The 19,407-nt window shown below is 47.7% G+C and overlaps 1 long non-coding RNA gene across 3 annotated transcripts; it reads right to left on the bottom strand.

Annotated features, from left to right (window-relative positions):
- Positions 1-16,144: 16,144 nt before the first annotated feature.
- LOC147964172 (uncharacterized) lies at positions 16,145-18,970 on the bottom strand. Of its 3 annotated transcripts, none has more exons than XR_015607428.1 (3): positions 18,417-18,970; positions 16,613-18,183; positions 16,145-16,523 (listed from the first exon to the last, which is right to left on the bottom strand). It is a non-coding gene; the product is annotated as an uncharacterized LOC147964172 (long non-coding RNA). The 3 variants fall into 3 exon arrangements; XR_015607429.1 differs by having other exon boundaries at positions 16,613-17,607; XR_015607427.1 differs by having other exon boundaries at positions 16,613-18,970.
- Positions 18,971-19,407: the final 437 nt, after the last annotated feature.

Here is a 19,407-nt window from a genome sequence, read left to right as displayed (position 1 = left end):
ACGCCGCACTGCGAGAGTTCCTATGCAAGAACTGGGACATTTTTGCCTGGCACCCTTCAGACATGCCAGGAATCCCACGCAGGCTAGCTGAGCACAGCCTAAATATCCTAAAAGGATTCAAGCTAGTCAAGCAGGCTCTTCGACGTTTCTCCAAACCTAAGAGACAAGCCATGGGAGAGGAACTAGCCAAGCTATTGGAGGCCGGATTCATCAGAGACATAAAACATCCGGACTGGCTAGCAAACCTGGTGATGGTACCAAAGAAGGACAAATCCCGGCGCTTGTGCATCGATTTTAAGGACCTTAATAAGGTCTGCCCAAAGGATCCCCCCCCCCCCCCCCCGCGTCGATCAAATCATTGACGCTACCACAGGACATGATTCATTGTGTTTCCTCGACGCATACTCTGGCTACCATCAAATTAAAATGGCAGAGCCAGACCAAGCCACAACGGCATTCATCACACCATACGGCCCATTCTGCTTCAACACAATGCCCTTCGGGCTCAAAAACGCCGACGCAACATATCAGCGCATGATTCAGACATGTCTGGCAAACCAGATCGACAAAACAGTGGAGGCATACGTAGACAATGTGGTCGTTAAAACCAAGCATGTCGAAACTCTAGTAGATGACTTGAGGCTCACATTCGACAACCTCCGAACATATGACATCAAGCTCAATCCAGAAAAATACGTTTTCGGCGTACCAGCCGGAAAGCTCCTGGGATTCATTGTCTCTAGTAGAGGTATTTAAGCTAATCCGGCCAAAATTCGAGCGTTGTCACAATTGGCTACCTCAACAGACCTCAAACAAATACAAAAATTGACTGGATGCGTGGCGTCTCTAAGCCGCTTTATCTCCCGCTTGGGAGAAAAGGCATTACCCCTTTATCGCCTCCTCCGGCGCACCGAACACTTCGAGTGGACAGATGCCGTCACGGCGGTACTCAACAAAATAAAAGCCATATTGGCAACAAACCCAGTCCTGGCCGCGCCAAACACTGGCGAACCAATGCTATTATACATTGTGGCAACTCATCAAGTAGTAAGCGCAGTGCTCGTCGTCAAGCGAGAAGTGGACGGACACAAATTCCCCCTTCAAAAGCCGGTTTACTATGTATCTACTGTCCTTACTCCATGCAAATCACGGTACCCGCATTATCAAAAGATAGCGTATGCGGTATTTATGGCATCCCAGAAGCCGCGACACTACTTTCAAGAGTGTTCGATAGTGGTAGCCTCGGAAGTACCACTTAACGATATTATAAACAACCGCGACGCGACGGGCTGGATTGCCAAATGGGCCACTGAGCTCCTCCTGTTCTACATAACTTACAAGCCACGGCGAGCTATTAAGTCGCAAGTTTTGGCTGACTTCGTCGCTGAGTGGACGGAAGCCGAACTCCCTAAAGAGTACGACACATATTCAAACTGGATCATGCACTTCGACGGCTCCAAAATGTTGGCTGATCTGGGGGCTGGCGTCGTTTTGACGTCCCCAACAGGAGATACCGTTCAATACGTACTACAGATAATGTATACGGACTCCAACAACACAGCCGAATATGAGGCCCTTCTACATGGTCTCCGGATGGCAGTATCCATGGGCATTCAACGCCTAGAGGTGCGCGGGGATTCGAACCTCGCGATATCCCAAATAAATGGAGACTTTGATGCCAAGGATCCGAAAATGGCAGCTTATTGCAATGCCGTCCTAAAAATGTCAGCTCTGTTCGAGGGGCTCGAATTTCACCATGTGGCTCGGGAAAACAATCAGGCGGAGGATATCCTCGCCCGCATCGGCGCAAAACGCGACACGGTCCCTCCCAACATATTTCTGGAAAGGCTCTTCAAGCCATCCGTAGCATGGGAAGGGGACACCGGTAACAACAGTCCGGACCCGGCCAAAATACCCGATACCGAACTCTCTGACACAATCGGAGGCTACGCCACCGGAATAACACATTCAGCCCACGAAATAATGGCCATTATTGCCCCGTGGACAGAACCATTCCTGGCCTACCTAACTAGACAGGAACTTCCGGAGGACCAAAATGAGGCACGCTGCATTGTGCGGCGATCCAAGGCCTACAGGGTCCATGAGGGAGAATTGTACAAAAAAAGCGCTACCGGAGTCCTTCAAAGGTGCATCTCCGAAGAGGAAGGGCGGAACCTTTTGGCAGAAATTCACGCCGGACTCGGCGGTCATCACGCCGCAGCCCGGGCTCTTGTAAGCAAGGCCTTCGATACATTATTCTATTGGCCAACGGCCCGAGCAGATGCACAGGACTTGGTCCAACGTTGCGCCGGTTGCCAGCTCTTTGCAAATCAAAGCCACATGCCACCCACCGCCCTCCAAACAATCCCCATTGCATGGCCCTTCGCGGTCTGGGGGCTTGACATGGTTGGACCCCTTAAAGGGGGAACCCACAAGAAAAAATACCTATTGGTCATGGTGGATAAATTCACCAAATGGATAGAGGCTAAACCGGTTAAAACAGCTGAATCCGGACCGGTGATAGATTTCATTTCCGGGGTTGTATACCGTTACAGCGTCCCCCACAGCATCATCACTGATAACGGCACGAACTTCACGGCCGACAAGGTAAAACTCTGGTGCAGCAAAATGGGCATCAAGCTCGATTATGCTTCAGTCTATCACCCACAAACCAATGGTCAAGTCGAACGAGCAAATGGTCTTATAATGAGCGGCATTAAACCCAGATTAGTGCGCTCCTTAATGGAGTCTGACACGCACTGGGTAGAGGAGCTCGACTCCGTACTCTGGGGGCTGCGGACCACGCCGAATCGTAGTACCGGATATACACCGTTTTTATGGTGTATGGCGCAGGGGCAGTCCTGCCCTATGACATAATTCATGACTCACCTCGTGTGCGCATGTACGAAGAAAGAGAAGCCGAGCTCGATCGGTAGGACAGTCTGGACACCTTGGAGGAAGAGCGCGATGTAGCCAAAGCCCGTTCCGCATTTTACCAGCAACAGGCTCGCAGATACCAAAGCAGAGAAGTACGAGCCAAACTTATAACGTTGGCGAACTAGTTCTACGGCTGCCGGATAAGAAAAAGAACAAGCTCGAGCCCAAATGGGAAGGTCCCTTCATTATCGACCAAATTCTGACCGGTGGAGCGTACCGACTGCGGGATGCATCGACTAGTCGACTCGAGCCGAACCCATGGAACGCAGCCAGGCTTCGAAGATTCTACGCCTAGCACCGGACTTTATGTTAGTCCCCTCCCTTTGTGTACCTCAGACTGGGTGAAGCCGAAAGCTAGCGTACTTAAGGGAATATTCGGTCGGTGAACAAAAGATGACTTTTATTTATAATCCATATATGCCCCCAGATTTTTTTCTGCGCTTCTTGTCGCAGTCCGGACATGCACTTTAGGGCATCTTACCCAGGGAAAGGAACCCTTAACATAACTAGTTGGGCACTTGTCTGATAAAGCACTAATGACCCCTATGCCTGGTCTCCACGCATGCCCCAGTTCTTACATAACCGAGAGGGTATTCGGATACACTCCGGACCGTCGGGTCCCGAGGTCGTAGCAAAAAGGTCCGTCACGACAAACAATCTACAATCCGGCTAGAAGGCATTATACATGTCACTTTAAAATTACATAGTCAATTTGACTGGTTGAATTCCTCTTCAATACCATCCAATGGGCTGTCTAGTCTACAGTCCTGTTGGGAATACTTTGCGGCCAATTCTACTTGGCCGTACACTAAGCTCACAGGGATCTCCTTCCCATCGGGCCCAACAGGTCCGACTTCGGCCATGTGGTTCGGGTCAGCCTTCATGTACCGTGTCTTCACCATTGCCCAGGCTTCCCTGGCGCCCTGACGGCAGGCCGATATCTTCCATAATCGGAAGCGCCGCCACGCTCCCTTTAGCTTTTCTGCAAGCTTTCCAAGGCCTTCGGGTATGGAGACGGATGGCCACAAGGCCTGGGCAACGCCTTGCATCACCTGCCGAACTCGTTCGTGCAGCTGTGAGAGCTCGGGAAGAAGGTCACCCATTGAACCAGGCATTTCCTCGGCAGGACGACCTGTTAGCATACCTACAGACATAACTGTGTCAGCCAGCTTCCTCGCCGAACTCTTTTTTAAAGTTCGTTCAAGCACTTACTAAATATGCCGCGTCGAAGCCGCCGATTTTCCTTAACAGAGTCTGACAGTTGGGCACGAACATCTTGTAGTTCCACGCCCATCTTGGTGTTGGCATCTAGGAGATCATTTTTCTCCTGCCTCACCCTCGTAAGCACGTTCTCACCGGCCTTCAGCTGGCGTAGGAGCTGTTGCTTATCCGGATTTACTCTAGTGTCATCTGCAATTTTATCATCAGATCTGCATACACAGCGTATTCTATATGATACTTATCATTTGAAGGATATGTTACTAGAGGGGGTCTCTTTGGGCTCCCCTGTTGCGGCCAGTGCGGCCTGAAGTTGGGCTTTGCACTCTTCCAGCTCCTGGGACAGTTGAGTATTCTTTTTTGTAAGAACCTGCATAACAAATGATCCTTAAATCAGTTATCCTAACTGCTTCAAGTCTCAGGGGCTACTGATTTATATAATTACCAAAATTTCTCACCTGTATGTCTTTTACATACTGCTTCGTGGCTCTGGCTAGACCATTTTAAGCGGCACGGAGGTGTGCGTCTCCCTAGTTGAAGGCATCCAATGCCTCTTGGGAGAAACAAGCGTCACAAAGAACAGTCCGACGACGCCTGTGGTTCATGGCACTTTCCACCTCGGAATTGATGGCGGACAGTTTATCCGCATCCTCCATTGGAGGAGAACCCGGCGCATGCCTCGTATTCGTTCCCGCCTCCGAATTCGGCCTTGGAGCCTGGCTTGTGGAGGCGCGATTGGTAGCCTCTTCGGGTATAGTCCGGCGAGCGCTCTTTTTCCTGAAAACAAGGCATGGGCGTTAATACGCCTCTGAGAATAATGTCTTGCAATAAAGACGGCGTGTCGTACTGCTACGCCGGTGTCTCAATCCGGACTGCGGGTCTTTTCAGCCTGCCTGGCCTCGCGGCCCCTTGTTGGCCAGTCGCCGCAGGCTCGGCCTTCTGCCTCGAAGACCTCCCCTGCAAAACACGGCTGTTATATGGCGATCAAAAATACGCAAGGACGGATCCCTTTTGAAGTGCTGGTACTTCGGTCTCAGTCACCTGTGAGGCTGGAACTAGCCCAGGGTAATTGGCCGTAATGGCCACCAAAGCATTATCATTGCTCGATTGGTAAAACACCCCATCGATCAGCTCCACAGATATGTCCGGATCCTCTTGGGAGGCCGGGTCGAGGGACCGTCCAGGGTCCTCGGGTTGTGGAGGGGGGTTGTTTATCTCCCTTACAGCCTGGCGCAGTTCCTGCGTAGAAATCGCTAGACTGAATACTTAACTGCGGAAATATGAAACGGATGAGCGAGAAAAAGTCTCCACTTACCCAGCTCGGAGGATTGTACATAGAAAATCCGCCCTGCGGGTTGACATGAAGGAATTCCTCCTCTTCTCCCTTGTACAAAGTGGATAAGATCTTTATTAGATCAGCAACCGATCCCGGCCCTTTACAGCCGTAGCGGGTGGCGTCATCGTCCCCATTGAAATCCCACATGGGGTGGCCTCTATACTGAAGCGGCTGCACCCCCCGCATGATACATATGGCCATGACCTCGATCATGGTCAATCTGGATCGAGCTAAAAAACTTATCCGGCTCATCAGGTAAAGAACGTCCCTATCATCTTCCTCCAGGGAGCTCCGTGGATGCCAGCTCCGGCGCTTCTTCAAAGGGGTGTTGTCGAACTCAGGAAGGCCGATCCGAATAGGATCCGGGAGGGGGACGTCTTCTATATAAAATCATTCTAAAGGCTAGTCTTCAGACGTCTTCTTTGGGGTTTCGGACAGGTATCCGGTCCCGGCAACACGCCACACTTCGGCTCCGCCCACTTGATATATTGACCCCTTCTGAGAACGGGGCACAAGTCAGAACAGCTTCTTCCACAGAGTGAAATGAGCCTCACAGCCCAAAAACAACTCGGAAAGGGCTACGAATCCCGCGATATGCAGCATGGAGGCAGGCGTAAGGTTGTGCAACTGGAGGCCGTAGAACTCCAGGAGCCCCCGGAGAAACGGATGAATTGGGAATCCGAGCCCTCTTACCAAATAAGGGACAAGGCATACCCGCTCTCCCTTGGAGGGATTGGGAAGGCTCTCCGCTTGCTCTCCGCCATTATAGGTGGCGAGCCCAGCTCGAACCGGTGTTGGGGAACGTAGCAGAATTTTAAATTTTCTACGCATCACCAAGATCAATCTATGGAGTCATCTAGCAACGAGGGAGAGAGGATTGCATCTACATACCCTTGTAGATCGCGCGCGGAAGCATTCAAGAGAACGGGGTTGATGGAGTCGTACTCGTCGTGATCCAAATCTCCGATGACCAAGTGCCGAACGGACAGCACCTCCGCGTTCAACACACGTACGGTTGGGAAGACGTCTCCTCCTTCTTAATCCAGCAAGGGGGAAGGAGAGGTTGATGAAGATCCAGTAGCACGACGGCGTGGTGGTGGAAGCAATGGTGATCTCGGCAGGGCTTCGCTAAGCGCAGGGAGACGGAGGAGTGTCACGGGAGGGAGAGGGAGAGGCCAGGGGCTTAGGTGCGGCTGCCCTCCCTCCCCCCACTATATATAGGGGCCCTAGGGGGGGCGCCGGCCCTAGGAGATCCAATCTCCTAGGGGGGGCGGCGGCCAAGGGGTGCTTGCCCCCAAAGGCAAGGGTGGCGCCCCCACCCCTAGGGTTTCCAACCCTAGGCGCTGGGGGAGGCCCAAGGGGGGGGCGCACCAGCCCACTAGGGGCTGGTTCCCATCCCACTTCAGCCCATGGGGACCTCCGGGATAGGTGGCCCCACCCGGTGGACCCCCGGGACCCTTCCGGTGGTCCCGGTACAATACCGATTACCCCCGAAACTTTCCCGATGGCTGAAACTTGACTTCCTATATATAAATCTTTACCTCCGGACCATTCTGGAACTCCTCGTGACGTCCGGGATCTCATCCGGGACTCCGAACAACTTTCGGGTTACCGTATGCTAATATCTCAACAACCCTGGCGTCACCGAACCTTAAGTGTGTAGACCCTACGGGTTCGGGAGACATGCAGACATGACCGAGACACCTCTCCGGTCAATAACCAACAGCGGGATCTAGATACCCATGTTGGCTCCCACATGCTCCACGATGATCTCACTGGATGAACCACGATGTCGAGGATTCAATCAATCCGTATACAATTCCCTTTGTCAATCGGTACGTTACTTGCCCGAGACTCGATCGTCGGTATCCCAATACCTCGTTCAATCTCGTTACCGGCAAGTCACTTTACTCGTACCATAATGCATGATCCCGTGATCAACCACTTGATCACATTGAGCTCATTATGATGATGCATTACCGAGTGGGCCCAGAGATACCTCTCCGTCATACGGAGTGACAAATCCCAGTCTCGATTCGTGCCAACCCAACAGACACTTTCGGAGATACCTGTAGTGTACCTTTATAGTCACCCAGTTACGTTGTGACGTTTGGCACACCCAAAGCACTCCTATCCGGGAGTTGCACAATCTCATGGTCTAAGGAATGATACTTGACATTCGGAAAAGCTACAGCGAACGAACTACACGATCTTTGAGCTATGCTTAGGAGTGGGTCTTGTCCATCACATCATTCTCCCAAAGATGTGATCCCGTTATCAATGACATCCAATGTACATAGTCAGGAAACCATGACTATCTTTTGATCAAGGAGCTAGTCAACTAGAGGCTCACTAGGGACGTGTTGTGGTCTATGTATTCACACATGTATTACGATTTCTGGATAACACAATTATAGCATGAACGATAGACAATTATCATGAACAAAGAAATATAATAATAACCATTTTATTATTGCCTCTAGGGCATATTTCCAACAGTCTCCCACTTGCACTAGAGTCAATAGTCTAGTTACATTGTGATGAATCGAACACCCATGCAGTTCTGGTGTTGATCATGTTTTGCTCTAGGGAGAGGTTTAGTCAACAGATCTGCCACATTTAGGTCCGTATGTACTTTACAAATCTCTATGTCTCCATTTTGAACACTTTCATGAATGGAGTTGAAGCGAAGCTTGATATGCCTGGTCTTCCTGTGAAACCTGGGCACCTTGGCAAGGGCAATAGCTCCTGTGTTGTCACAGAAGAGAGTCATCGGGCCCGACACATTGGGTATGACTCCTAGGTTAGGTAATGAACTCCTTCACCCAGACTGCTTCTCGTGCTGCCTCCGAGGCCGCCATGTACTCCGCTTCACATGTAGATCCCGCCACAACGCTTTGCTTGCAACTGCACCAGCTTACTGCCCCACCATTAAAAATATACACGTATCTGGTTTGTGACTTAGAGTCATCCAGATCTGTGTCGAAGCTAGCATTGACGTAACCCTTTACGACGAGCTCTTCGTCACCTCCATAAATGAGAAACATATCCTTAGTCCTTTTCAGGTACTTCAGGATATTCTTGACCACTGTCCAGTGTTCCATGCCGGGATTACTTTGGTACCTTCCTACCAAACTTACGGCAAGGTTTACATCGGGTCAGGTACACAGCATAGCATACATGATAGACCCTATGGCCGAGGCATAGGGGACGACACTCATCTTTTCTCTATCTTCTGCGGTGGTCGGGCATTGATCTGTGCTCAATCTCGTACCTTGCAATACATGCAAGAACCCCTTCTTTGACTGCTCCATTTTGAACTTCTTCAATATCTTGTCAAGGTGCGTACTCTGTGAAAGACCAATGAGGCGTCTCAATCTATCTCTATAGATCTTGATGCCTAATATATAAGCAGCTTCTCCAAGGTCCTTCATTGAAAAACACTTGTTCAAGTAGGCCTTTATGATTTCCAAGAATTCTATATCATTTCCCATCAATAGTATGTCATCCACATACAATATGAGAAATGCTACAGAGCTCCCACTCACTTTCTTGTAAATGCAGGCATCTCCCTAAGTCTGCGTAAACCCAAACGCTTTGATCATCTCATCAAAACGAATGTTCCAACTCCGAGATGCTTGCACCATCCCATAAATCGAGCGTTGGAGCTTGCACACCTTGTCATCATTCTTAGGATCGACAAAACCTTCCGGCTGCATCATATACAATTCTTCCTTAAGGAAACCATTAAGGAATGTTGTTTTGACGTCCATTTCCATATTTCATAATCATAGAATGCGGCAATTGCTAAAATGATTCGGACGGACTTCAGCTTCACTACGGGTGAGAAAGTCTCATCATAGTCAACTCCTTGAACTTGTCGATAACCCTTAGCGACAAGCCGAGCTTTATAGATGGTTACGTTACCATCCGCGTCTGTCTTCTTCTTAAAGATCCATTTATTTTCTGTGGCTCGCCGATCATCGGGCAAGTCAGTCAAAGTCCATACTTCGTTTTCATACATGGATCCTATCTTGGATTTCATGGCTTCCAGTCATTTGTCGGAATCCGGGCCCGCCATCGCTTCTTCATAGTTTGAAGGTTCACCGTTGTCTAACAACATGATTTCCAAGACAGGGTTGCCGTACCACTCTGGTGCGGAACGTGTCCTTGTGGACCTACGAAGTTCAGTAGCAACTTGATCTGAAGTTTCAGGATCATCATCATTAACTTCCTCTCTAGTCGGTGCAGGCACCTCAGGAACATTTTCTTGAGCTGCGCCACTTACCGGTTCAAGAGGTAATACCTCATCAAGTTCTACTTTCCTCCCACTTATTTCTTTCGAGAGAAACTCTTTCTCTAGAAAGGACCCATTCTTGGAAACAAAGATCTTGCCTTCGGATCTGAGGTAGAAGGTATACCCAATAGTTTCTTTAGGGTATCCTATGAAGACGCATTTTTCCGATTTGGGTTCGAGCTTTTCAGGTTGAAGTTTCTTGACATAAGCATCGCATCCCCAAACTTTTAGAAACGACAGCTTAGGTTTCTTCCCAAACCATAATTCATACGGTGTCGTCTCAATGGATTTCGATGGAGCCCTATTTAAAGTGAATGTGGCAGTCTCTAAATGATAGCGGTAGATCGGTAAGAGACATCATAGATCGCGCCATAACCAATAGAGTGCGATTAAGATGTTCGGACACACCATTACGCTGAGGTGTTCCAGGCGGCGTGAGTTGTGAAACTATTCCACATTTTCTTAAGTGTGTGCCAAATTCGTGACTCAAGTATTCTCCCCCACGATCTGATCGTAAGAACTTGATTTTCTTGTCACATTGATTCTCAACCTCACTCTGAAATTCCTTGAACTTTTCAAAGGTCTCAGACTTGTGTTTCATTAAGTAGACATACCCATATCTACTCAAGTCATCTGTGGGGGTGAGAACATAACGATAGCCACCGCGAGCCTCAACACTCATTGGACCGCACACATCAGTATGTATGATTTCCAATAAGTTGGTTGCTCGCTCCATTGTTCCTGAGAACGAAGTCTTGGTCATTTTACCCATGAGGCATGGTTCGCACGTGTCAAATGATTCGTAATCAAGAGACTCCAAAAGTCCATCTGCATGGAGCTTCTTCATGAGCTTCTTCATGCGTTTCACACCTATGTGACCAAGGCGGCAATGCCACAAGTATGTGGGACTATCATTATCAACCTTACATCTTTTGATATTCACACTATGAATATGTGTAACATTAGGCTCGAGATTCATTAAGAATAAACCATTCACCAACGGAGCATGACCATAAAACATATCTCTCATATAAATAGAACAACCATTATTCTCAGATTTAAATGAGTAGCCATCTCGAATTAAACGAGATCCTGATACAATGTTCATGCTCAAAGCTGGCACTAAATAACAATTATTGAGGTTTAAAACTAATCCTGTAGGTAAATGTAGAGGTAGCATGCCGATGGCGATCACATCGACCTTGGAACCATTCCCAACGCGCATCGTCACCTTGTCCTTCGCCAGTATCCGTTTATTCCGCAGCTCCTGCTTTGAGTTACAAATGTGAGCAACCGCACCGGCATCAAATACCCAGGAGCTACTACGAGTACTGGTAAGGTACACATCAATTACATGTATATCACATATACCTTTAGTGTTGCCGGCCTTCTTGTCCGCTAAGTATTTGGGGCAGTTCCGCTTCCAGTGACCACTTCCCTTGCAATAAAAACACTCAGTTTCGGGCTTGGGTCCATTCTTTGGCTTCTTCCCGGCAGCTTGCTTACCGGGCGTGGCAACTCCCTTGCCGTCCTTCTTGAAGTTCTTTTTACCCTTGCCTTTCTTGAACTTAGTGGTTTTATTCACCATCAACACTTGATGTTCCTTTTTGATTTCTACCTCCGCTGATTTCAGCATTGAATATACCTCAGGAATGGTCTTTTCCATCCCCTGCATATTGAAGTTCATCACAAAGCTCTTGTAGCTCGGTGGAAGCGACTGAAGGATTCTGTCAATGACCGCGTCATCCGGGAGATTAACTCCCAACTGAGTCAAGCGGTTATGCAACCCAGACATTTTGAGTATGTGCTCACTGACAGAACTATTTTCCTCCATCTTACAGCTGAAGAACTTGTTAGAGACTTCATATCTCTTGACCCAGGCATGAGCTTGGAAAACCATTTTCAGCTCTTCGAACATCTCATATGCTCCGTGTCTCTCAAAACGCTTTTGGAGCCCCGGTTCTAAGCTGTAAAGCATGCCGCACTGAACGAGGGAGTAATCATCGGCACGTGATTGCCAAGCGTTCATAACATCTTGGTTCTCCGGGACAGGTGCGTTACCTAGCGGTGCTTCTAGGACACAATCTTTCTTGGCAGATATGACGATGATCCTCAGGTTCCGGACCCAGTCCGTATAGTTGCTGCCATCATCTTTCAGCTTGGTTTTCTCTAGGAACGCGTTGAAGTTGAGGACAACGTGGGCCATTTGATCTACAAGACATATTGTAAAGATTTTAGACTAAGTTCATGATAATTAAGTTCATCTAATAAAATTACTTAATGAACTCCCACTCAGATAGATATCCCTCTAGTCATCTAAGTGAAGCATGATCCGAGTTAACTAGGCCGTGTCCGATCATCACGTGAGACGGACTAGCCAACATCAGTGAACATCTTCATGTTGATCGTATCTTCTATATGACTCATGCTCGACCTTTCGGTCTTCTGTGTTCCGAGGCCATGTCTGTACATGCTAGGCTCGTCAAGTCAACCTAAGTGTATTGCGTGTGTAAATCTAGCTTACACCCATTGTATTCGAACGTTAGAATCTATCACACCCGATCATCACGTGGTGCTTCGAAACAACGAACCTTCGCAACGGTGCACAGTTAGGGGGAACACTTTGTTGAAATTATTAAGCTACCATCGTTCTAAGCAAATAAGATGTAAAACATGATAAACATCACATGCAATCAAATAGTGACATGATATGGACAATATCATTTTCTACTTTTGATCTCCATCTTCGGGGCTTCATGATCATCGTTGTCACCGGCATGACACCATGATCTCCATCATCATGTCTTCTTGAAATTGTCTCATCATCTATTACTTCTACTACTATGGCTAACGCTTTAGCAATAAAGTAAAGTAATTACTTGACGTTTATGTTGACACGCAGGTCATAAATAAATAAAGACAACTCCTATGGCTCCTGCCGGTTGTCATACTCATCGACATGCAAGTCGTGATTCCTATTACAAGAACATGATCATCTCATACATCACATATATCATTCATCACATCCTTTGGCCATATCACATCACAAAACACTTGCTGCAAAAACAAGTTAGACGTCCTCTAATTATTGTTGCAAGTTTTTACGTGGCTGCTATAGGTTTCTAGCAAGAACGTTTCTTACCTACGCCAAAACCACAACTTGAATTGCCAATTTCTATTTACCCTTCATAAGGACCCTGTTCATCGAATCCGATCCGACTAAAGTGGGAGAGACAGACACCCGCCAGCCACCTTATGCAACTAGTGCATGTTAGTCGGTGGAACCGGTCTCACGTAAGTGTACGTGTAAGGTTGGTCCGGGCCGCTTCATCCCACAATGCCGCCGAATCAAGATAAGACTAGTAACGGCAAGATAATTGACAATATCGACGCCCACAACTGCTTTGCATTCTACTCGTGCATAGTAACTACGCATAGACCTAGCTCATGATGCCACTGTTGGGGAACGTAGCAGAATTTTAAAATTTTCTACGCATCACCAAGATCAATCTATGGAGTCATCTAGCAACGAGGGAGAGAGGAGTGCATCTACATACCCTTTTAGATCGCGCGCGGAAGCGTTCAAGAGAACGGGGTTGATGGAGTCGTACTCGTCGTGATCCAAATCACCGATGACCAAGTGCCGAACGGACAGCACCTCCGCGTTCAACACACGTACGGTTGGGAAGACGTCTCCTCCTTCTTAATCCAGCAAGGGGGAAGGAGAGGTTGATGAAGATCCAGTAGCACGACGGCGTGGTGGTGGAAGCAATGGTGATCTCGGCAGGGCTTCTCTAAGCGCAGGGAGACGGAGGAGTGTCACGGGAGGGAGAGGGAGAGGCCAGGGGCTTAGGTGCGGCTTCCCTCCCTCCCCCCACTATATATAGGGGCCCTAGGGGGGGCGCCGGCCCTAGGAGATCCAATCTCCTAGGGGGGGCGGCGTCCAAGGGGTGCCTTGCCCCCCAAGGCAAGGGTGACGCCCCCACCCCTAGGGTTTCCAACCCTAGGCGCAGGGGAGGCCCAAGGGGGGCGCACCAGCCCACTAGGGGCTGGTTCCCCTCCCACTTCAGGCCATGGGGCCCTCCGGGATAGGTGGCCCCACCCGGTGGACCCCCGGGACCCTTCCAGTGGTCCCGGTACAATACTGATTACCCCCGAAACTTTCCCGATGCCCGAAACTTGACTTCCTATATATAAATCTTTGCCTCCGGAACTCCTCGTGACGTCCAGGATCTCATCCAGGACTCCGAACAACTTTCAGGTTATCGTATGCTAATATCTCAACAACCCTAGCGTCACCGAACCTTAAGTGTGTAGACCCTACGGGTTCGGGAGACATGCAGACATGACCGAGACGCCTCTCCGGTCAATAACCAACAGCGGGATCTGGATACCCATGTTGGCTCCCACATGCTCCACGATGATCTCATCGGATGAACCATGATGTCGAGGATTCAATCAATCCGTATACAATGTACGTTACTTGCCCGAGACTCGATCGTCGGTATCCCAATACCTCGTTCAATCTCGTTACCGGCAAGTCACTTTACTCGTACCGCAATGCATGATCCCGTGATCAACCACTTGATCACATTGAGCTCATTATGATGATGCATTACCGAGTGGGCCCAGAGATACCTCTCCGTCATACGGAGTGACAAATCCCAGTCTCGATTCGTGCCAACCCAACAAACACTTTCGGAGATACCTGTAGTGTACCTTTATAGTCACCCAGTTACGTTGTGACGTTTGGCACACCCAAAGCACTCCTACGGTATCCGAGAGTTGCACAATCTCATGGTCTAAGGAATGATACTTGACATTCGGAGAAGCTACAGCAAACGAACTACACGATCTTTGAGCTATGCTTAGGACTGGGTCTTGTCCATCACATCATTCTCCTAATGATGTGATCCCGTTATCAATGACATCCAATGTCCATAGTCAGGAAACCATGACTATCTTTTGATCAACGAGTTAGTCAACTAGAGGCTCACTAGGGACGTGTTGTGGTCTATGTATTCACACATATATTACGATTTCCGGATAACACAATTATAGCATGAACAATAGACAATTATCATGAACAAAGAAATATAATAATAACCATTTTATTATTGCCTCTAGGGCATATTTCCAACAACCGGGACCATGTATGCTGGGGGAAGAAATCCCTTGGTCTGAAGCATCACTAATTTGCTGTGCGGGACGGAACATCTCTCCCAATCTCCAGGCTTGGAGCAAGGGGAGCGAGAGGAGCTGCGTCGACCGGCCATGATGGAATGGATCTCTGTTGGGCACGCTACGATGAAGGCTCGCCAAGGGAGGATGGTGTGATTTGGATCTGAATCCTCGCCTTTTTAATAGGTGGCTCATTCACACAGCTAGGGGGGTAAATGTGAAAACACCCTGGCTCTTCACATTCGCTCGGCACGTAGAAAGTGGCCATTATTGGGCGTGGAAGCCAAGGAGTGCAACATTCATAAGAAACCGGACACTATTTCAACAGGTACACAGAATTTGGAGAGGAACCCGCCTTGCAATGCCGAAGACAATACTGCATGTCGGACTCATCGTCATTGAAGCCTGGTTCGGGGGCTACCGAGTGAGTCCTGGTTTAGGGGGTCTCCGAATAGCCGGACTATATCCATTGGCCGGACTGTTAGACTATGAAGATACAAAATTGAAGACTTCGTCTCGTGTCCGGATGGGACTCTACTTGGCGTGGAAGGCAAACTAGGCAATACGGATATAGATATCTCCTCCTTTGTAACCGACCTTGTGTAATCCTAACCCTCTCCGGTGTCTATATAAACCGAAGAGTTTAGGTCCGTAGGACAACAATCACAATATACAATCATACCATAGGCTAGCTTCTAGGGTTTAACCTCTCTGATCTCGTGGTAGATCTACTCTTGTACTACCCATATCATCAATATTAATCAAGCAGGACGTAGGGTTTTGCCTCCATCAAGAGGGCCCGAACCTGGGTAAAACATCGTGTCCCCTGCCTCCTATTATCATCCGGCCTAGACGCACAGTTCGGGACCCCCTACCCGAGATCCGCCGGTTTTGACACCGACACAAGCCATTATGCAACACCTCATCCCCTCTTGATAGTATTGGCTTTTCCTATAGACTCAATGTGATCTTGGATCACTAAAATAGAAAATGTAGAGTCTTGATCTTGAAGCTTGAGCTAATCCTTTGTCCTTAGCATCTTGAAGGGGTTCCATATCCTTTAGTCCATGCCACTTAATTTGTTGAACTTGTCTGAAACATACTAGGTAAAAGTATTAGTCCAACAAGAGATATGTTGTCATTAATTATCAAAATCACCCAGGGAGCACTTGTGCTTTCACTACTCAATGCCACAATAAATAAAACCAATCAACCAGGTACTCAAGTAGCATTATTTACAATAGTAGTCACTTCAGATTCAGAATGGACAAGCTTAATATCTAGTTTTTCTTGTAGTCTAACCTCACCCGACATTGATGCTAGATAGATGGAATTGCACATATTTAAACTTGGTTCTCCTAGTATCGAAAATCTCCACATGCATCAACTAATTAATAAGTGGCAAAAAGGAGATTTCGATGGAAGAGAAAGAAATAAAAACCCTGCAGAAAATTGACTGTTGGCAGCAGTGGACGGGAACGACCAACAATAAAATAGCAGAAGCTTGTTTAGTTAGCCTGTGTACCATGACCTGGCTCATCGTAATAACATCTTCTGCAATCAAGAAAAGCAAATCAAAACCCTATGTGTACCATGACGTGCATACATCACATCTCTGCACACAAAGAAAAAGAATCACTTACAAAATATAGCTGACATCATCCACCAGCATACCATGCTGATTGCGACACCTCATGTTGTCATGCACGCAGCGACAGACCTAGCAGCACAGATCAAAGAGTACTCCCTCCATTCCAAAATATAGTGCGCCCATGCTTTTCGAGGTCTAACTTTGACCATAAATTTAACCAACGAGACCAACTGCGTCGGGAGAAAAAATTATATAATTGAAAACTTCTTTCGAATACGAATTCACTGATATAATTTTGCTCCCGCCGCAATCGGTCTTGGTAGTTAAATTTACGGTTAAAGTTGAAGCACGGGGATAGAGGAAGCACTACATTGTGGAATGGAGGGAGTATTATGTAAAATTGTAGCAATTCATATCTAAACCATTATTTTTCAATCACACACACATATAACCAAATGGAATCGATAACAAACTTACAAAATATAGCTGACACCACTAATGTAGTAGGCTACTCAATGCCACAATAAACAAAACCAATCAACCAGGTACTCAAGTAGCATTATTTACAACAGTAGTCACTTCAGATTCAGAATGGACAAGCTTAATATCTAGTCTTCCTTGTAGTCTAACCTCACCTGACATTGATGCTAGATAGATGAAATTGCACATATTTAAACTTGGTTCTCCTAGTATCGAAAATCTCCACATGCATCAACTAATTAATCAGTGGCAAAAAGGAGCTTTTGATGGAAGAGAAAGAAATAAAAACCCTACAGAAAATTGACTGTTGGCAGCAGTGGACGGGAACGACCAACAATAAAACAACAGAAGCTTGTTTAGTTAGCCTGTGTACCATGACCTGGCTCATCATAATAACACCTTCTACGGTCAAGGAAAGCAAATCAAAACCCTATGTGTACCATCACGTGCATACATCACATCTCTGCACACAAAGAAAAAAATCACTTACAAAATATAGCTGACATCATCCACCAGCATACCACGCCGATTGCGACACCTCATGTTGTCAAGCACGCAGCGGCAGACCTAGTAGCACAAATCAAAAAGTGTTATATAAAACCGTAGCAATTCATATCTAAACCATTATCTTTCAATCACACACACATATAACCAAATGGAATCGATAACAAACTTACAAAATATAGCTGACACCACTAATGTAGTAGGCTACTCAATGCCACAATAAACAAAACCAATCAACCAGGTACTCAAGTAGCATTATTTACAACAGTAGTCACTTCAGATTCAGAATGGACAAGCTTAATATCTAGTCTTTCTTGTAGTCTAACCTCACCCGACATTGATGCTAGATAGATGGAATTGCACATATTTAAACTTGGTTCTCCTAGTATCGAAAATCTCCACATGCATCAACTAATTAATAAGTGACAAAAAGGAGCTTTCGATGAAAGAGAAAGAAATAAAAACCCTGCAGAAAGTTGACTGTTGGCAGCAGTAGACGGGAACGACCAACAATAAAACAACAGAAGCTTGTTTAGTTAGCCTGTGTACCATGACCTGGCTCATGGTAATAACATCTTCTGCAGTCAAGGAAAGCAAATCAAAACCCTATGTGTACCATGACGTGCATACATCACATCTCTGCACATAAAGAAAAAAAAATCACCAGATCATTCGGCAACAGAGTGACACACAGAGACAGAAGAATGAAGAAATCCATAAGCAGAGAAGCTGAACCAATCTCTACAAAGATCAAAAGAAAAAAATGTGCACACACACGCACATATCAGCCAGTTCTAGGATGCATCGATCCATCAAAGCATTAAGCCTCAGCCACCCATTAGAGAAGTGAAAATGAAAGGATTCAAACTTACGCATCAATTCATCTAAGCATCAGGCCAAAGGCAGCGGGAGCGAAGTGCTCTGATGAATCCGCTTTGCACAGATCCGATCCTCTCGCGCATCTCGGCGGCTGACGCAACCCCGGCCCCTTCACTCACCTCTACTGCGGCGCTAATCTGACCCCCTTTCTCTACCTTGTCCCTCCTCACGTCGCCCCCGATCGACATCCAGACAAAGGGCGCACACGGCTTGGGCCCGAGCTGTGCGTGGTAGTGGATCCACGGCGGCGGCGGCGTCCTGGGGATGCTGATCCGTGACGGGCGATATATCCTAGGCGCCGGTGGTGGCGGTGTCCTCGTGATCCACGACGGCCGCGTCTGCCCGGATCGGCGTCGGCGGATGCGGCTGCGTATCCTCGGGAGAGGAGGAGCGGATCGGAGGGTGGCGGCAGCGAGATTGCACGAGAGGACGGCGGCTCTGTGTCGTCGAGGGGATCGATAGGTATGGTTTTTTGCGGGTTGGTTTTTTGGCTGCGTAGGTGGGAGAGGGGTGGTGGGAGGGGGACAAAAAAATCAGTGAAAAAAAACGGACGAAAATGATGGAACGAAAATAAACTTGAAAATGAGACTACCAACTGCTCCATTAAGAATAGATAAAGATTAATAAAAGCTAAGCTTTTATATGCCACAATTTTGGGTAAGTATTATATCGCCATTTTGTGTAAGTGGTGACTTTGACATCTTCTTCACTCTCACCTCAGAAACTAAAACGTTGGCCATCTCAAAAAAGACGGGCACAGCATCACCCGGTCCACTTCTCACGAGACAAAGCGCAAAAGACGACGGCACCAAGCCACCAAGCAAAATTCCAGTTAGCTAGCGCTTGTGTTGCCCACTGATATCCAAACCTGGCGGCCATGGCTCCTTCCAAACCAACTAGCTAGCGCGCGCCATCGTTAATACCAACGCCCCGACATCCATAACAAACCCTTTGTTTCTATCACCACCCTTGCCGCTAAAACCA

Source organism: Triticum urartu, chromosome 6A (genome assembly GCF_056163025.1).
Source record: "Triticum urartu cultivar PI428250 chromosome 6A, HENAU_Tu73, whole genome shotgun sequence".
Lineage (NCBI taxonomy): Eukaryota > Viridiplantae > Streptophyta > Magnoliopsida > Poales > Poaceae > Triticum > Triticum urartu.
Note: the sequence above shows the minus strand (reverse complement) of the source record. Positions and strands in the feature narration are given on the sequence as shown.